Source organism: Somniosus microcephalus, chromosome 3, assembly GCF_052327205.1.
Source record: "Somniosus microcephalus isolate GS21.2 chromosome 3, FLI_Smic_1.0, whole genome shotgun sequence".
NCBI lineage: Eukaryota > Metazoa > Chordata > Chondrichthyes > Squaliformes > Somniosidae > Somniosus > Somniosus microcephalus.
Window position 1 is genome coordinate 148,386,034 of NC_140989.1, and position 19,361 is coordinate 148,405,394.

Sequence of the window (19,361 nt, forward strand, 5' to 3'; positions counted from 1 at the left end):
CAGCCATGATGCGTTCATCCTGCGGCAGACCTCAGTTTCTGACCTTTTTGAGGGCCCGGCTCATCCACGAGGCTGGCTTCTGGGCGACAAGGACTATCCTCTCTGCCCATGGCTCATGACCCCACTCCGTTTGCCCGCCACCCCGGCGGAAGAGCTTTACAACAGCAGCCATCAGGCGACCAGGAACATTGTCGAGCACACTATTGGTGTGCTCAAACAGCGTTTCCGCTGTCTGGACCATTTGGGGGGAGCCCTGCAGTACTCGCCGGAGCAAGTGGGTCGCATCGTCGTCGTCTGCTGCATGCTCCACAACTTGGTCATTCGACGAACCCAGCCAATGCCAGCCGACCCTCAAGGTCCAGCAGAGCAGGCGGACGAGGAGCAGGAGGAGGAGGAGGAAGAGCAGGCGGACGAGGAGGAGGAGGAGGAGCATGCGGATGAGGAGGAGGAGGAGGAGGAGGAAGATGGGAGGGCTCCTGAAAGTGGAAGGGCAGTCCATCAGAGGCTCATAAGGACTCGGTTCTAGGCCCCTCTGACGGAATGATGGCTGTCATTCGTCCTGCGCACTTCGGATCATTCAAAGCCTAGGAAGTCCACCATGAGTGTAAATAGTTACGAGTACCATTGTAAATAAAAAAAAATTCTTTATTGTCAAAAAAGTGCTTCCTTCCAGCATAACAACTTCATGTCAACAGAAACCATAACTAACGAAATAACAGTCAACTCTCTGGCTAAGCAGCAAAACTAAACAAACCATCACAAACAATCACAACAGGTGAGGGCGTCCTTGAATTTGGACGAAGAAACGTCTCAGCAACTCCCTCTACTGCTGGCCCCTTGATGGAGACCGACTTCTCTTTCGCGGTCGGCCCCTTCCCTCCCTGCTGCTCCTACGTAATTGAACCCCAGTGGTGGGGTCAAGGCTGGGGGATGCCTGCTGACTGTCTGGAATCGCAGAAGCCCCTGAGGGATGGCCTGGACGACCTCTGGGCTTGGAGGGTGCGGAGGCTGGCTGCTTGATCTGGGCGTGGCTGGAAGCAGTGTGCACTGCAGGTGGTGGCAGCTGCATTGCAGACGTTCCAGCGGTGGCATGAGCAATGGTCACCTGCCGAGAGAGGACACCTGCACCATGGTCGGACGACACACTGGCTCTCTGAGGGGACCGGTTCGGCTCAGCCGCCACAATCGACTGCTCCACTGATTCCTGGCCTCAATCTGGGTCTGGACGAGGCCAGCAAGTGACTGCGTGGCAGCAGTGAGGACCTGTGTGGCAGGTGCCAGTGCTTCGGAGAAGCCCTGGACATTTCTTTCCATTGCTTCGGACAAGGCCGGAGCAGTCCGTTCCACTGCCTCGGACAAGCCCTGGACAGACCTTTCCAGGGATTGTCCGAAGCTCTGAACAGTCCTTTCCATAGCGGCCTCGAAGCCCTGGACAGTCCTCTCCATTGCTGCCCCGAAGCCCTGGACAGTCCTCTCCATTGCTGCCCCAAAGTCCAGCACACTCTTTGCCAGTGTTTCTATCGACTGAGGCATCCTCCCCACTGCAGCCATAAGCTCAGTGTGCCTGAGCCGGGCCTGAGTGCTCATTTCAGCCAGACTCCGCACCTCCTCTGCACTCTGTGCAGCAGTCATCGTTCCCTGCCTTGCCCTCCGGGGAGCCGGTGGCCGAACTTGCCTACCCCCCTCGCGTTGCTGCAGGCCGCTTGTTCCGGCAACTGGCTCCTCATCAGAGCACCCCCCCTCCCCTCCAGGGAACTACTATCCCCAGTCTGCAGATGTGAAGGCTCCCCTGCGGCTGGAATGGATGGTCCGGCTTCCTCCTGATCCTCGCCTCTGGAGGCACTGGCACTGGCAGCTTCAGGGCCCGGATCCCGAGCTGGTGATGCAGCATCTGAAAGCAGGGAAGTGGAAGAGTGGTTTTAGCAAAAGGACAGGTTGGCAGCAAGGCATGCCAGATTGCGGCAAGGCTATGACATGGCTCCACAGTGAGAAAGCATACTGGCAGGGGGACCAAGTGGAAGGAGACAGCTGTAAAAGGTGAGAACCTTACCATCGCTGTCGACAATGGGGTCGGCAGCTGCAGTGGTAACAGGACCACTCAGATGTCCTCCAAGAATCTGGTGCACTCTCTCCTCGAGATCCGTGAGAGTGACCACTTGTGGAGGTCCTCCACCGGTTCGAAGCTGGTCTTTGCGATTCTTCGCCAGCTTGGACTGCAGGGGAAAGAAGGGGAAGTTATGTTACATGATGCCCTGAGTCATTATCTCATGCCCCCCATGGTGGAAGAGCCCTTACATGATGCCCTGAGTGATCATCTCATGCCCTCCATGGTGCAAGAGCCCTTACATGATGCCCTGAGTCAAATGTGCATGTGTGTGCCCAGAAAGGGCCATGGGTGCTTGCTGACACATGGCCATTGGGGCATCGCGCACCCTGTAGCCATAAAGTCAGGTGCAGATGGAGGGATTCAGAAGTTTGAATAAACACCACTCACCCTAACGACCCGAGTGAGGTCGTTGAATTTCTTCCTGCACTGTACAGGGCTCCTGGTCACCATGCTGCTGGAGTTAACCCTCTGAGAAACATCCCTCCAAGCTCGGCGGTATTCCTTTTGATTCGGCCTCCTGCCATTGTCTGGGTAGAGAACATCTCGCCGGCGCTCCACTGCGGCCACCAATTGCTCCAGAGCCTCATTGCTGAAGCGCTCTGCTCTCTGTCTCACCTTCTCCATCTGGTCCAAGGTTTTTGCGCCAGAGAAGGGCCTGCGCCGATTCTGAGGCCTACAAGGCGATGAGTGTGGAAGCTGAGGCTGACTGACCCACCCCTTTAAGAGCCGGCCGGCGCCTGGAAGTCTCGTGGTTTTCGGTAATTGAGAGCACCTGCGCTGCGCCCGTCTGCGCCGATATTGAGTTGCGCCGGAAGTTTTGCGCCTTAGGAGTCCTGTGCAACGTCTGAATTCGCGCCTCAATCACCTTTGGGGACGATGCAACCCAATATCGCGCTAGGCGGCGATAAGTTTCGTCTGGCTATAAACTTTGCGCAGCATCAGTTCTAACGCCTCAAGCGGGGCTATACCCATTTTCTAGGCCAAAGCCTTCAGGCTTGTTTTTTTAACACTCTTAGACGTTTTAAAATTATTATTTACTGTGGCCATGTTTGATTTACACCCTTGATTTCTCTGACTGCCACTTTTGCTTTTCTCCTTCCTGTCTTTTGCTTCTATCCTTGCTTCCCTTTCCTCTGTCTCCTTGCACAGGATCCCAACCCCCTGCCATTTTAGTTTAAACCCTCCCCAACAGCACTAGCAAACACTCCACCTAGGACAACGGTCCCGGTCCTGCCCAGGTGCAAACCGTCCAGTTTGTACTGGTCCCAACTCCCCCAGAACCAGTTCCAATGTCCCAGGAATTTGAATCCCTCCCCCTTGCACCATTCCTCTAGCCACGTATTCATCTGAAATATCCTTCTATTTCTACTCTGACTAGCACGTGGCACTGGTAGGAATCCTGAGATTACTACCTTTGAGGTCCTATTTTTTAATTTACCTCCTAACTCCCTATATTCAGCTTTTAGGACCTCATCCCGGTTTTTACCTATTTCGTTGGTACCTATATGCACCACGACAACTGGCTGTTCACCCTCCCCCTCCAGAATGCCCTGCAGCCGCTCTGAAACATCCTTGACCCTTGCACCTGGGAGGCAACATACCATCCTGGAGTCTCGTTTGCGGCCGCAGAAATGTCTATCTATTCCCCTTACAATTGAATCCCCTATCACTATAGCTCTCCTGCTCTTTTTCCTCCCGTCCTGTGCAGTAGAACCACCCACGGTGCTAGGAAGTTGGCTGCTGCTGCCTTCCCCTGATAAGCCATCTCCCTCAACAATATCCAAATTGGTATATCTGTTCGAGAGGGGGATGGCCACAGGGGACCCCTGCACTACCTGCCTGCGCCTACTACTCTGCCTGGCGGTCACCCATTCCCTTCCTGCCTGTGCAGCCTTTACCTGCGGTGTGACCAACTGATTAAACGTGATATCTACGACGTCCTCAGCATCGCAAATGCTCCAGTATGTATCCATTCGCAGCTCCAGCACCGCAATGCGGTCTGCCAGTAGCTGCAGCTGGATACACTTCCCGCACACATGGTCGTCAGGGACACAGGAAGTGTCCCTGATTTCCCACATAGTGCAGGAGGAGCATGCCACGGGGCCGAGCTGTGCTGTTATGACTTACCCTTTAATTAATTTAAACTAAATCAAATCAATACCACCAATTACACTACAATTAACTGACTGATGAGTATTTCTGACTTCTCAATAATTCAGTCAGTTGGGATAAAAAATGATTGGGCTATGCCGTTTTCCGTAAAAGGATAGTTAATCTGTCGGAACAGTGAGTGCAGTGAGATTTAAGCAACCTAGAACAGACGGCTTTGAACCCCTGGACGGAAAAAGAAGAAGCTCTTTATGGGTGGAATAGTCAGAAGACTATGGACTTGACAGGCCATTGTAAACAAAACCAATGCAACAGTGTCATAGTACAATAAAATTTAACACAAGGCAGCTGTTGGAACATTACGAACAGGAGTAGGCCATTTAGCATTGCTGATCATTATTTCCGGAGGTGCCGTCTTTCGATGAGATGTTAAACCAAGGCCCCGCCTACTCTCTCAGGTGGATGTAAAAGATCTTATGGCACTGTTCTGAAGAAGAGCAGGGGAGTTATCCCTGGTGCCCTGGCCAATATTTATCCTTCAATCAACATCACTAAAAACAGATTATCTGGTCATTAACGCATTGCTGTTTGTGGGAGCTTGCTGTGCGCAAATTGGCTGACGCATTTCCTACATTAAAACAGTGACTATACTTTAAAAAAAGTACTTAATTGGCTGTAAAGCGCTTTGGGACTTCCAGTGGTCATGAAAGGTGCTATATAAATGCAAGTCTTACTTTTTTTCAATTCCATTCATACTAACTTGTACAGAATCTTTTAAAAGATGTATTAATCCCAATTTGCAATATTTTTAAAATCACCCTAGACCTGTTCCCATTCCCCAGCTATAGGGTAGGCAGGGTTTCCACCACTTATACTCACACTATCAATCTGCCACTTCATTCTGCGTCGAGGCTGGGTGAGGTTTCCTGTGTTCCTATGATATCTCCCTCTTTTCTGTTATTCCAGGGATATGTTCGTGGGCCCCTTTAATCCTGTAGCTTTTTGCATTGGCCTGTGGGTGGGCAGTTCTTGGGGTTACCAACATAACATTCTTAGACAGCCCTCATGTTAGTTTCAGTGTCTGTGACATTGTGTTTTTTTTTCTCTCTTCCTGGTGTCTTTGTTCCTACTGATGCTGGTTTAGTTCAGATTCAGGGAGAAGGGCTTCTGTGAACCGGCAGTGTTTACACTGCTAAATCCAATGTAAACACTGGGACCCAGTCTCTTGGAATTTTAGCTAAAACAGTGTTGGCGTAAAAGTGGCTTCAGTGTATGCCTTGGCTGACTTCTCTGTGTTTGGTGGATTTTTCATTGTAATTCACCATGAGTTATCTGCTGTTCTTTTTACAGTAATTTAAATTCACTGATTGAAGTTGCCTTTGTGTCTGTATGTATTGCATTAATTGATTGTCTTTGATCTGTACTCATAATTGTAAAAAATCGCAGATTTGGCAAAAAAAGAGGCTGTGGAGACAACCTACTCCCAGGCGCTTCCACTAACGCAGCTCTTGAACCCAGTAGTTAAATCAGAACTTGTTATGATGGAGCATTCAGTTCATCTCCTTGGCCTTTTGTAACCTTTGATCTCAGCACTTGTGACCTCTGATACTGACCTTTGTTGTCAGCTTATTTTTAGTGTTTGTACTGAACTCAGTCAGTAAAATCACTCAAACAGGAAAAAAACCAAACACAGGGACGTTACCTTTCGAATGCTCCCTTTATATTACAGAACTGCTTGAACTACACAGTGCTGTGATCAGATTATATAAGATCACAAAATAATTATGGATGAGGAAGACCATTTGGCTCATATTAGTTCATCCATCCAGGAGCACCTTACAGCCACCCCATGGCAATATCTAATTGTTTCTTCTGTGTGGAGAAGAACTTCCTGATATCAGTACTAAAGTTATCTTTTACTAGTTTGAACCTATGTCCCCTTGTCCTACTCCAACAATTTAATTTAAAGTAATATTCCGGATTTATCTTTTCCGTGCCATTTGCTATTGCACTTCTTTTCCAGCCTGAAAAGTCTTTCCTCAGATCTCAGATGCCTGACACTAGAGTTTAATGTTGTGGATCTTCTTTGCACTGCTTCCAGGACTTGAATATGTCCCTGGTGTCTCAACAACAACAACAACTTGTATTTATATAGCGCCTTTAACGTAGTAAACCGTTCAAAGGTGTTTCACAGGAACGTTATCAAACAAAATTTGACACAGACACATAAGGAGATATTTGGGCAGATGACCAAAAGCTTGGTAAAAGAGTTGGTTTTAAGGAGCGTCTTAAAGGAAGAAAGAGAGGTAGAGAGGCGGAGAGGTTTAGGGAGGGAATTCCAGAGCTGAATACTTGGCCACCAATGGTGGAGTGATTAAAATCAGGGATGCTCAAGAGGCCAGAATTACAGGAGTGTAGGTATCTCAGAGGGTTGTAAGGCTGGAGGAGATCAGAGATAGGGAGGGGCGAGGCCATGGAGGGATTTGAAAACAAGGATGAGAATTTTAAAATCGAGGCGTTGCTTAACCGGGAGCCAATGTCGGTCAGCGAGCACAAGGGTGATCGGGACCTGTTGTGAGTTAGGACACAGGCAGCAGAGTTTTGGATGACCTCAAGTTTACAGAGGGTAGAACGCGGGAGGACAGCCAGGAGTGCGTTGGAATAGTCAAGTCTAGGTTTCAGCAGCAGATGAACTGAGGCAAGGGCGGAATTGGGCGATCTTAGTGATGGCGTGGATATGTGGTCGGAAGCTCATCTCGGGGTCAAATATGACACCAAGATAGCGAACAGTCTGGTTCAGCCTCAGACAGTTGTCAGGGAGAGGAATAGAGTTGGTGGCTAGGGAACGGAATTAGTCTCTGCGACCATTACTAAATGCAGTACTTAAGGTGTGGCCTAATTGGAGCACTGTACAGTTGGACCATGACTTCCTCTCAACTGTTTTGGCTATGCAGTTCAACATTCTTTTGGCTATGTTGACTGCTGCTTTGCATTGGTTGTACATGTTTACTGTAGAGTCTATCAAGATTCCTAAGTCTTATTCCACTTCATTCTTAGCTAAGTCAACATCATTTATGGAATACTAGCTGAAGTGCCCGGCGGTGCCGAGGGTCTTTTGAGGGCATGTTGTTGTTGGAAGAGAGAGAGGGAGCGACTGGGGGGGAAGAGAGAGAGCGACTGGGGGGGAAGAGAGAGAGCGACTGGGGAGGAAGAGAGAGAGCGACTGGGGGGGAAGAGAGAGCGCGACTGGGGGGAAGAGAGAGAGCGACTGGGGGGGGAAGAGAGAGAGCGACTGGGGGGGGAAGAGAGAGAGCAACTGGGGGGGAAGAGAGAGAGCGACTGGGGGGAAGAGAGAGAGCGACTGGGGGGGAAGAGAGAGAGCAAGAGACGGGGGGAGTGAGCGCGACTGGGGGGGAAGAGAGAGAGCGACTGGGGGGAAGAGAGCGAGAGACTGGGGGGAAGAGAGAGAGCGAGAGATGGGGGGGAAGAGAGAGAGCGAGAGACTGGGGGGAAGAGAGAGAGCGAGAGACTGGGGGGAAGAGAGAGAGCGAGAGACTGGGGGGAAGAGAGTAGCTTATTTTTCCATTCTGTGTGCACTTGCCTATATTAAATTTCATCGGCCATTTATCTGCCCACATACTTATTTTGTCCAACTCACTCTGTCATTTTTGAGCTGCTTCTTCTGATTCAATTAACCCTCCCACCTTGGTATCGTCAACAATTTTGACCACTTTGCATTGAGTTTCTGAGTCTTAAATCATTTTTATAAGTGAGTCCCAAAACTGAGCTCTGGGACACCCCACTTAGTATTTCCCCTCCACCCCGACATAACTGTGCTAATGAGTAGCTGTTGCGTCCTACCCTTCAATTGATTCCTTATCCATTTCCCGAGTTTACCCTGAATCCCCGTAGCTTTGAGTCTGACTAATAACCTTTCATGAAGGGCTTTGTCAAATGCATTTTGGAAGTCTCGGTGCACTATGTCATAGGGCTTTCCACAGTACACTTGAAATATTATTCCTGATAGAAAGAAAGGAGGTTGGTCAGGCATGATCTTTCCCTTCTGAATAGACTGACTACTATTTGCCGGGTTATTATTATCCAGATATTCCTCAAGCTGTTGATGATTCTGCTATTCCCATTTACACCTCTTCTGGACCCATCTTTTGTTTCTTTACTTGTTCCATTACCATCTCCTTTTGCCTTGCACCATCAGCCCTTTTGTCATTTAATCACTTCTGCCTTCCACCCTATCACAGACCTTCCCTTTTGTTCTTTCCTTCTGCACCGCCCCCCCCACTTTCCTGCCTTTGTACTTGCTTATATACTGGTACATCTCTAACGTTTTCCAGTTCTGACGAAAGGTCATCGACCTGAAACGTTGGGCTGGATTTTACCAACCTCGGCAGGTCCATGGCGGGCGACACCGGTGGCGGGTCCCGGCCTCACTGCTGGCTCTAGCCCGCTGTGTAAAATGATTTTCCCCTGATTGGGCTTGTTAAGCCCACCCAGTGCATTTGCCGGCCAATTGAAGGAAGCGGGTCTAATGACGTCCTTAAAGGAAGCATGCGCAAATTGATTATGATATTTGTGCTGTCAGTGTTCGACAGCATTGAGGTGCTGCAAACACCGACAAGCACTGTACAAAGGTGCTGTCAAACATTGAAATCTTTATTTTCAACACTTTGTGTTCTTGGACAGATGTGTGTGCACCTTTGGAAGTGGCTTAGTGAGTTGCAGTGAATGGTGAGACATAACGGTACCCCCCACAATGGTGATGAGTGTGAACAGAGGGACAACCAGTAAACTAAGACAAGAGTATATATAAACAAGGCGAAAATATATTTATAAACTCAGGGATATACCTGTTTATACACTGTATGAATGGAACCGCGTTTATGTGTTCAACCATAAATGTATTTTGATGCTTTGGCAACATAAGATGTACCTTATCATGCCAATAAAGCGATTTGTATTGTATTGTATTGTATTGTGAAAGGAATGGCTTGAGCATTGTAGGGATGCTTTATTGTGTTGGTGTGGGGTGATGCCAACCTGGCTCATCATGTGGCAGCCAGGGTATGCAGTGTCAAGCGAAGTAAATGTGACCATAGTGAGGCCACCCCTGGCGTCCTGGGTAGCAATGTGGTTAGATGCTGATGCCCTGTGTCCTGTGCAGCATCAGGAGATTGCAGCGAAGGTTGGTGTTGTTGGGGCAGGTGTGCCTGGTGATGCTGGTGTTGGGGCTGATCGTGGTGGGATTCTGAGGACCAAGGTGAGATATTTTCAAGGGCACCGATGCTAATCGAGTAGGTGGCAGGTGAAGTAGAGATGACAGAAGCGATCTCTCAATGGTGGGAGAGGTAATGAGGTCAGACTGGATGGAGACTTGTGTAAAGACTTGCAGCATTCTGAGTCTGTAGTGGAAATGCAGTTTAGAGAAGCTAGTGGCTAAGGGAAGATATCTGATTCAGCTGGGAGCTGTGACTTGATATTTGAAGCTGTCAACTCATGAGATGAAACAGTGGCAAGTCACCTCGTGCTTCAGCTTCACTGACGAGGTCTAGGCACAGCAACCTGTCAAAATAAAGAAGCTGGGAAAAAAGCATTGTTAAGTAGCTGTAAACAAGCCACTAATGATTTCAATTGCCTCCCCCGCTGCTGCGTGTCTGGTCTGCTCAGCGCTAGATTATGTGCTAAAGTGTCTGGAGTGGGGATTCAACCCACATCCTTTTGACTCTGAGGTGCGAGTGCTCCCACTGAGCTACGGCTGACACTGGAGTTGATTTTTGCCTCACTACCGCCTCTGTTTCTGCTGAAAAACAGGGTGATAGCGAGAAGAAAATCGCAAGCGAAACTTACCCCCGACATTCCGTGTCATCGCGCCCACTGCAGTTTTGGAGGGGAGCCTTGAAACAGGCAGCCAGGCCTCCTGTCAGAAGCGGGGGGGGGGGGGGTGGCGCCACATTAACATGTGTAAACTATGACGTATTTAGGACCCCGATGAAAGTTTAGTCTTCCACTGGGTGGAGCAGATGATCGTCATACTCTGCCCAGTGGAACTGAATGTAGAGTGGCCTACCTGGCGGTCCTTAAAGGGATCACTGGAGGCTGCTACAAAACACATAAAAGGTTCAATCGATGTCCGCCCAAATCAAAAATCATCCCCACATACTTTTCACTGCTGCCTATTTTCCTCTGGAACGCACTCCTATTTGAAGCAACAATTAGATAATGAGGACACCTAAGCAGATGCCAACTAACTACATCTTGGGTCAAAATTCAACGATAGCATCACCTATATATTCTTATCTATCTATCTTATATATATATATAATTGCTCTTCTGTCTGTCTGTACTCTATACACTCAAAAGTTATAGAGCGTACCTACACGCGTGTTATATCAAAGGAAAGCTTACGATTCCGGAACGGTCATAAGCGTATTTAATTTTCGGTGAGACAAAAATTGTGCTGACGGTATCCAAAAAACGTTCAAAATTCCGCTCATTATCCCCTCATTAGCATTGAGTGACGTGAAGGTTGACCAATCGTACAGTCGAGTGACCTGACGGTCGACCAATCGCTGCGTCACGGGGGCGGGTTCATTGCGTGTGCGGACGGGCCATCCTACAGTTGAGTGACGTGATGATTGACCAATCCTACAGTTCAGTGACCTGATAGTTGACCAATCGGTGCGTCACATTGCGTGTGTGGGCGGGCCTAATCCTTCTGACTGGAGGTGAGTGGCCGCCATCTTGATTCCTAACTTTATTTATTTTTGCCACTTTCTGTGTGTTAGGAAACTAAGGAAAAGAACAATTTATTTCAGTTTTAAATTGTTTTTAGGAACAGTTAGAAATGAAGTGATTCCCCTGCCCTTCGCCCGGAGGCTCGCCTACTTTGATGGCCATTTCGAGCGGCTGTGCCGGTGCCGGGCGCAGCCTAGCAGCCCAGGAAGACTGGGCCTTGAGTTCAGCGGATTCCTGGCGCGATGCCGCTGCCCCCTGGGCCCGAGGCGGACGCCGATCGATTTGTTTTAGTCGCCAGTTTAGACAATGCCGGAACCTGCTGAAGACCGTTCATTTCCGCGACCAGGTCACCGTCTTCGCCTCGGCCAACGGCATCAGGGCTCGGCTCAGTTTGCGGCTGCGGCCCGGGGACTCACTTGGGCTTTCACCCCTTCGGCCCGGTCCCGGGGCTCCCCGCAGTGTCAACCGCGCCGCCCGAGAGCCGGACCCAAAGCCACCAGGTGACCGGCCGCGGCAGTCCGTGCCGGGAGCCGCCGCGCACAAAACTTCCCCGCGGCGTCAACAGCCCCGCCCCAGAGCCCGACCCAAAGCCACCAGGTGAGCGGCCGCGGCGGCCCAGTCTCTCTCTCTCTCTCACACTCCCAATCTCTCTCTCTCTCACACTCCCAGTCTCTTTCTCTCTCACACTCCCAGTCTATATCTCTTTCTCTCACACACACTCCCACTCTCTCTCTCTCACACTCCCAGTCTCTCTCTCTCTCACACACTCCCAGTCTCTCTCTCTCTCTCTCACTCCCAGTCTCTCTCTCTCTCTCGCACACTCCCAATCTCTCTCTCTCTCTCTCACACTCCCAGTCTCTCTCTCACACACACTCCCAGTCTCTCTCTCTCTCTCACTCCCAGTCCCTCTCTCTCTCTCTCTCACACTCCCAGTCTCTCTCTCTCTCACACTCCCAGTCAGTCTCTCTCTCTCTCACACACACTCCCAGCCTCTCTCTCTCTCTCTCACTCCCAGTCTCTCTCTCTCACACACTCCCAGTCTCTCTCCCTCTCACACACTCCCAGTCTCTCTCTCTCTCTCTCACTCCCAGTCTCTCTCTCTCTCTCTCACACACTCCCAGTCTCTCTCTCTCTCTCTCACCCTCCCAGTCTCTCTCTCTCTCTCACTCCCAGTCTCTCTCTCTCTCTCACATTCCCAGTCTCTCTCTCTCTCTCACTCCCAATCTCTCTCTCTCTCACTGCCAATCTCTCTCTCTCTCACACTCCCAGTCTCTCTCTCTCGCTCACACTCCGTCTCTCTCTCTCACACTTCCAGTCTCTCTCTCTCTCTCTCACACTCCCAGTCTTTCTCTCTTCCCCCAATCTCTCTCTCTTTCTCTTCTCCCCCAGTCTCTCTCATCTCCCCCCAGTCTCTCTCTCTCTCTCTCTCTCCCCAGTCTCTCTCTCTCTCTCCCCCAGTCTCTCTCCTTCCCCCTCTCTCTCCCCTTCACTCTCTCTCTCTCTCTCTCCTTCCCTCTCTCTCTCTCTCCTTCCCCCTCTCTCTCTCCTTCCCTCTCTCTCTCCTTCCCTCTCTCTCCTTCCCTCTCTCTCTCCTTCCCTCTCTCTCTCACTCCTTCCCTCTCTCTCTCTCCTTCCCTCTCTCTCTCCTTCCCTCTCTCTCTCTGCTTCCCCCTCTCTCTCTCCTTCCCTCTCTCTCTCTCACTCCTTCCCTCTCTCTCTCCTTCTCACTCCTTCCCTCTCTCTCTCCTTCTCTCTCCTTCCCTCTCTCTCTCTGTCTCTCTCTCCTTCCCTCTCTCTCTCACACTCCCAGTCTCTCTCTCTCTCTCTCTCCCCCAGTCTCTCTCTCTCTCTTTCTCTCTCTTCCCCCCAGTCGCTCTCTCCCCCCAGTCGCTCTCTCCCCCCTAGTCTCTCTCATCTCCCCCAGTCTCTCTCTTCTCCCCAGTCTCTCTCTCTACTTCCCTCTCTCTCTCTCCATCCCTCTCTCTCTCTCCTTCCCTCTCTCTCTCCTCTCTCCTTCCCTCTCTCTCTCCTTCTCTCTCCTTCCCTCTGTAGAAGTGCCTTACTTCTTAGCTCTGGGTAATGACTCAATACACACTTGGATTCGTCAGACGGACAGGCCTTTTATTTAACTTCTCTTGCAAGGGGAATCAGCACCTCCACTCAAGGGGTGAGGCTACTATTCCAATGATACAGTGTAAACGTTCTATATTTATACAGTGTAACAAACAAGTTTGATTGAAATCCCTTTGTTCCTCTATCAGGATACATTTTAGATTAATCATCAGGTAGAAATAACATATTGACAGAAGGATCCTGGACACATAAGTCAACCGTTAATCTATAACAGGGCATGAATCGTGTAACCGGAGGTCCTCTTTAATCATATATAAGGGAGGCAAGCTTTGCTTTCGGTCACAAGTTATCAGGTCATTGGTACATCAAAGAAACTCATTATTCCACTTCTACATTCTCATTAGGTGGGTAGACATCTGTTCCTGGCTGCAGTCCGAGTACTTACAATAGCTCTAGTTACACATCGACACTTGCCCAGTGTCAAGTCTGAAAACTTTTACCCAGCAAGCACTTGAAATTAACCCCTTATATCATGTAGATTTCCTCATTCCCCCCTTTTGTCCTTTCTAAGGACAATCTATCTCGCTAAGTTTAAGAAACTCTACATCAAAGGTCTCACCCTTAATATCCTCATATTCAGACATCATTGGTACTGGAGGAGTTGACGCTAATAAGGAAAGGACTTTTGTACACAATAATTTTAAACAACCAATCAATAAACTAATTAAAATTATTATCATCACAATTGCGATAAAAGCTTCCAAAATTTGCTTTCCCAATGCTCCTCCCCATCCTGAAATCCAATCCCACATTGACCATGGTTCAGGTTGACGTAGTTTCTCTACGGCCTTCTTTATGTGGTTTACCAGATTGGTGATATTTTCTGAGCTATCTGGGATATAGGTGCAACATTCGGTTTTTATGATTGCACATGTGCCCCCTTCTTTTGCCAACAAATAGTCCAGAGCCATGCGGTTTTGTAAGGCAACAGTGCGCAAAGCCACCATTTCTGCGTTTACATCACTAAGAGCATCTGCAGTATCATTGGCTATTTGTTCCAACACTGCTGCCATGTTTATAGATTCTCTTGTTAACTTCCCTGTTCCATACCAGGGAAATGCTATAGCAAAGAACCTTTCAATTTCTGTAATGGCTCGTTTTGCTCGTGTCCCAGGGTGGCTATCCAAAGATAAAATGTGATGTATATAAGGCACTACATATCCCAAATAACATGACCCAGTCCAATTTTGTGGTAACCAGGGGTATGCTCTATGCCCACAGATGAAATAGGTGTTATTATAGGCTTCAAATTTGTTCCATATCTGGTGCATCATTCCTATTCCGTATTCTCCTTTCCAGATTTTTTTTTTGCTAGTCAAATTTTGTACTGTGGACAGATTCCACCATCCCCAATAAGGCCATTCGATTGCACAATGGGACGCGTGTATCCATGTTGGTCGCTCCTTTACTTTTACAGCGGTGTTTGTGGTCAGGAGTACTTGGAAGGGTCCCTCAAATCTGGGTTGAAGGCCATTCTTTCGTTTGAAGATTTTTATGTAGACGTTATCTCCTGGCTCGAAAGTATGGCACTTTCCTTCAGCGGGATCGACCTGGGCTTCCTTCACCTGTTGATGGAAACTAGAAATGCATTTGGTTAGTGCAATGCAATAACTCAACATATCTTCCTCCATTTTATGGATGTCCATTTGTTTAGCTGTTAAAGGTGCCGAAAAAGGCAATCTTTGTGGTCTTCCCATGACGATCTCGTGAGCCGACAATCCTGTAGTTCTGTTGGTAGCAGACCGCATTGTCATTAAAGCTATGGGTAACAAATCAACCCATTTAAGTCCAGTTTCTTTACATAGTTTTGCAAGCTTGTTTTTCAGCATCCCGTTATATCTTTCCACTAGTCCAGCCGACTGTGGATGATAACTGCAATGAAGGTGCTGGTTAATCTGTAAAGCTTTGCATAGTTCCTTAATCACTGTTCCCGTAAAATGGGACCCATTGTCACTTGACAGTTTTGCTGGTATCCCAAAGCGAGGTACAATGTCCTTCAATAAACATTTAGCAACAGTAGTAGCGTCATTCTTTCTACAAGGAAACGCTTCAATCCATCTTGAAAACATATCAATAATAACTAATATATATTTAAAGCTCATACATACAGGTAATTCAATAAAATCCATTTGTAAGTGTACAAAAGGGCCCATGGGGTTTGGGTGGGATGCGGGCTGTACCTTCTTTATTTTCCCTGCCTGGTGCATACCAGGTCTTGAGGATATAGTCCGCCATCCCCCTTTTGCCCGCATGGGTGAATTTATGAACACATCGGGCAATTGGTGATAGTAATGATTTGGGTGCCACCATGCGGCCGTCATGATGAACCCATAAGCCGTCAGTGTTTTTTAAAACAATGATTAACAACCCATTCCTTTACTTCATCAGAACTGGCCCTATCTTGATGGGTCAGCACATCATCTAAGGACGGGGGCTGCGGTATCTCTGGCTTTTCCCTAACAGGGAAGGCTGAAACTTGTCGTTCAGTACTTGATATAGCTACTGACTTAGCAGCGCTATCTGCAGCAGCGTTTCCAAGCGCAACCTTGTCCAAATGCCCCGTGTGCGCTTGGCACTTAATAATTGCAATCTGTTTACGTCTCTGAATAGCTAGTAAAAGATTTTTCACTTCTTGTGCATTTTTAATCTGGGTTCCCGAGGAAGTCAGGTAACCATGAATTTTGCAAATTTGTCATGCTCATGTATTCATTGTCTACAATAGCCAGTCATTCCTAGAAAATGCTTCATTTCTCCTTTAGTTTTTGGCAACGATGTGTTGCAAACAACCTTTATTCTATCCGGCGTTAACTCCCTGTTTTAACAATGATCTCATCACTGGCTCAACTCCTTTTTCTGCTTTCTCTGACAATGGATACTGTGACCTTTTGGGTAATGGTGCAGCTGGATTAATTGTAACTTTATAGGGCTGTGCAGTCTAATAGTTAGGAGGTATTTTAAATTTAAAAACGGCTGATAATCTTGTCCTGTTTTGTCATAGCAGGCCGTACAGTGCAATTTTGAATGCCATTTCCCTAGTTTCAGGGATTCCTGGTGTTGTTTTATGGAGCTTGTAACGAATCCCCACGCTCCTAACAGACTGACAAGTTTGGGACTCAAACTTGGGTCGGCAATTTCCCATGCGTAAAGAACAGGGTGTTTTATTTCTGTTACTGGGTACGCATATGCCTTATCTACTTGGATTTCTACCATTACTCCTGGGGAGCAAATAATTGTAGCATTAATTTTGCACAGCAAGTCTCTTCCACATAAATTCATAGAGACATCTCCTGATAACAGAAAGGAGTGTTCTTCCTCAAATTCTTCTACTTTTACTGTGAGGGGAGTCGATTGATTCAAGCGTTGTAGTATTCCAGCCAATCCAGCTATCGGGGTCTTTTTCCCATTAATAGGCATTCCTTCAGAATATCCTTTCCCTAACACTGAAAAGGTTGCTCCTGTATCTACTAAAATGACATAGGTCTCCCAGCTATTTGCATTTTAATTTCAGGTTCGCTGCGTGAATTTAAAGAAACAACGGGCATTTGGTGGTCTGTGGCGCCTGGGGCTGCTGGTGTCAGTCAGTAATTCTGATCTCTATTTCTAGAGACATCTCCTGATCCTAAATCCCTGTCCGTTTGTAGGGTAACCTCCTGACTGGTCCGAAAAAGGGTTATGGACAGTGAAATTAGGACCTTTATTCTCTAACGGAGGTCCATTATTGGAGGTTTTATTCTGACGATTTTTCGCAGGGCATTGGTTTGCCCAATGTCCGGGTTGTCCGCAATTGTAACAATTACCAGATCGTCCATACCCTCTTACTCTACCACGTCTTCCTCTATATTCCCCTCTATTCATCCTTCTATAGTTACCTTGTTATCCTACCATAATAGAGGAGAAAGGTGTTTCTTCGGGGTAATTTTTTTTTCTGACTCAACAAACATAGAGGCAGTCTTTTTATCTGGCTGTTCTCTATTTCTCTCTCGTCCGTTAAACATTTCTCGAGGCAAGTAATTCTTTCTATGTTAAATGACTATCTGAGGGAAAGGGTCTAGTCTTATTTACAGTCCATTTGGACCAATTTGGTAGGTGATCAATGGATGATTGACCAGTTCTTTAACATAAAGGCTGCTGGCGTGCCTTTCTCGGGTGGCTTACTGGCGCTAGCACTCATTTTAGCAGCTTAAATGGTTCACTTAAAACAATCTAAACTCCCGTGACAATCCATGATCTGCGTTGTACGCCCCTACAGATCAGATTAATAAACTATACATACGTATAAAACTCGAGGGTTCTCAACCCTCGTGGAAGGTATTTCTAACTGGGGAAAATACTGAATCCACAATAGCTTAGTGGATCATGTAAAAGACATCACTATTTTCTCAACCATACATTCTGCCGCGGGACTCACTTCCCCGGCTTGGGTCTTTTCCAACCCCTTCTGCAGTTTTTTTTCAGCTTAAATATTTTAGTTAAAACATACAACAATTCCGTAACACTCTATGATCTGCGTGGGACGCCTCTACAGATCAGACATGACTAAACATTAATACATATAACAATAAACAATAAACAATACACTTGTTAAACAACAACCAAAGTGTTACTAAATCCCCAACCTATGCAGCCTTACTGGACAAAGCTGCAAAGTTGATTGATAATAACAAGTAGTTAAATACTCACTCTCATAAACATTAAACATTGACACTGTGTTTCAGACATCCGCCCACTCTTCTCTCTTTTTTTTACCCTATTCCCTTTAGCCAAATCTTTAGCAAAAAGGGCCTTCAATTTGTCCCAGCTAACTTCAAGCTCTTCTCTCCTTCTACCCTACTCCCTTTAGCCAAATCTTTAGCAAAAAGGGCCTTCAATTTGTCCCAGCTAACTTCAAGCTGGAACCTTGCTAGTTCAATTTCCAGTAAATCGCTAGCTCCTTAGTTAATCAAATTCCTGACTTAACCTTCTCTCTCAGCAAGCTGGAACCTTGCTAGTTCAATTTCCAATAAATCGCTAGCTCCTTAGTTAATCAAATTCCTGACTTAACCTTCTCTCTCTGGTACCTTTATTTCAGCGCTTCCTACAGTCCTTTTCTGCACGATCCTGTTCGCGGGGCGTCAGCGCCTCATGGCTGGTCCTCTGTTCCGTTTCTGAAAGGGAAGCAGTCACAACGGCAGTTTAACCCCCGAACCTTGTGAGTCAATTACCCGATGGCAGTGCTGTCCAATGGAATAAACAGACTGTGCGCAGCTATGCTTATGGCAGGGAAAGTCCCAAAAATGTGGCAAAACACCACCTTCGGCCGATGGGATTTTCCCAACCGAGCAACGTACTCGGCGTCTGTTAACTCACCAATTGGTACAGCAAGCCATCTCGGTGGAACCTCCAAATTGTAGAAGTGCCTTACTTCTTAGCTCTGGGTAATGACTCAATACACACTTGGATTCGTCAGACGGACAGGCCTTTTATTTAACTTCTCTTGCAAGGGGAATCAGCACCTCCACTCAAGGGGTGAGGCTACTATTCCAATGATACAGTGTAAACGTTCTATATTTATACAGTGTAACAAACAAGTTTGATTGAAATCCCTTTGTTCCTCTATCAGGATACATTTTAGATTAATCATCAGGTAGAAATAACATATTGACAGAAGGATCCTGGACACATAAGTCAACCGTTAATCTATAACAGGGCATGAATCGTGTAACCGGAGGTCCTCTTTAATCATATATAAGGGAGGCAAGCTTTGCTTTCGGTCACAAGTTATCAGGTCATTGGTACATCAAAGAAACTCATTATTCCACTTCTACATTCTCATTAGGTGGGTAGACATCTGTTCCTGGCTGCAGTCCGAGTACTTACAATAGCTCTAGTTACACATCGACACTTGCCCAGTGTCAAGTCTGAAAACTTTTACCCAGCAAGCACTTGAAATTAACCCCTTATATCATGTAGATTTCCTCACCTCTCTCTCTCTGTCTCTCTCTCCTTCCCTCTCTCCTTCCCTCCCTCTCTCACACTCCCAGTCTCTCTCTCTCTCTCTCCCCCAGTCTCTCTCTCTCTCTTTCTCTCTCTTCCCCCCAGTCGCTCTCTCCCCCCCAGTCGCTCTCTCCCCCTAGTCTCTCTCATCTCCCCCAGTCTCTCTCTTCTCCCCAGTCTCTCTCTCTCCTTCCCTCTCTCTCTCTCTCTCCATCCCTCTCTCTCTCTCCTTCCCTCTCTCTCTCTCCTCTCTCCTTCCCTTTCTCTCTCCTCCTCTCTCCTTCCCTCT

General features: G+C 47.6%; 2 long non-coding RNA genes across 2 annotated transcripts; both read right to left on the reverse strand.

Moving 5' to 3' along the window:
* Positions 1 to 631: 631 nt before the first annotated feature.
* On the reverse strand, positions 632 to 2,850 carry LOC147121466 (uncharacterized). Its single transcript, XR_015075399.1, has 2 exons — positions 2,051 to 2,850; positions 632 to 1,891 (listed from the first exon to the last, which is right to left on the reverse strand). It is a non-coding gene; the product is annotated as an uncharacterized LOC147121466 (long non-coding RNA).
* Positions 2,851 to 13,065: 10,215 nt separating this feature from the next.
* On the reverse strand, positions 13,066 to 19,091 carry LOC147121467 (uncharacterized). The gene is made up of 2 exons (XR_015077551.1): positions 18,157 to 19,091; positions 13,066 to 14,677 (listed from the first exon to the last, which is right to left on the reverse strand). It is a non-coding gene; the product is annotated as an uncharacterized LOC147121467 (long non-coding RNA).
* Positions 19,092 to 19,361: the final 270 nt, after the last annotated feature.